The sequence below is a fragment of the Monodelphis domestica genome, chromosome 8 (assembly GCF_027887165.1).
Source record: "Monodelphis domestica isolate mMonDom1 chromosome 8, mMonDom1.pri, whole genome shotgun sequence".
Lineage (NCBI taxonomy): Eukaryota > Metazoa > Chordata > Mammalia > Didelphimorphia > Didelphidae > Monodelphis > Monodelphis domestica.
In genome coordinates, this window is record NC_077234.1 from 206,409,267 (window position 1) to 206,410,209 (window position 943).

At 44.1% G+C, this 943-nt stretch overlaps 1 pseudogene; it reads right to left on the bottom strand.

Moving 5' to 3' along the window:
- The window catches only part of LOC107649812 (E3 SUMO-protein ligase PIAS2-like), a 2,021-nt pseudogene continuing 1,078 nt past the window's right edge, over positions 1-943 (bottom strand).

Sequence of the window (943 nt, forward strand, 5' to 3'; positions counted from 1 at the left end):
TTAGTCCAAGGAGATTATGTCTGGAATGTTGTTCCCACTGCTGGTTATAACCCAAGTCTCACTTCTGCCTGATGAAGTAACATGAGTGCTTCTTTCCTGGGGGCTTGTGGATGTAATGATGTTTCCAGCAGTGCTGCTTGTTGACAGGGTTAAGGAGAAACTATCCAAAAACATAGGAAGACAGTACTGTGGATCAACTGGAATTTGGGAAAGAAAACCCAAACCTGTCAAATCTGAGAAAATACTTGATATTGGCATGTGTCGGAATGGTACTGAGTAATCTGTTAATGAATGTGGCAGAGCAGCATCCACTGTCACATTGGGGACCCTGACAGTAGATAGCTGGTACATGAGAACCCCTTTGGTTGGGCTGCTTTGTGTCTCCACCATACAGGAGGCTCTTCTTCATCATCAAAAGAGCTCTGCACTGTCAAGTCAATAACATCTACTTTCTTCTTGCTTGTTTCACTGACCAGTCACTGAAGAGGGTTTAGTGAGGACACTTGAACTTCCTATTTTAGTACACTGTGGGCTTGAAACTTTTCAGTCTCATTGGGTACCAAGAACCATCGTCTTGAAATTTCATCTCATCCACATCAGAACACTCATTGAGAATTTCCATGAAGAGCCCATCTAGTATTAGACTTTCATAGGCAGCCTTTTTTCACAAACAGGAGAAATCCAGGTAGGCTTCTTTTCATTCATTTGCAGATAAAGAGCAGCATCAAAACATTGCAGTTGGGGGGCAGCTGGGTAGCTCAGTGGATTGAGAACCAGGCCTAGAGATGGGAGGTCCTAGGTTCAAATCTGGTCTCAGACACTTCCCAGCTGTATGACCCTGGGCAAGTCACTTGACCCCCATTCCCTAGCCCTTACCACTCTTCTGCCTTGGAGCCAATACAGAAGGTAGGGGTTTAGAAAACAAACAAAACAAAACAAAAAC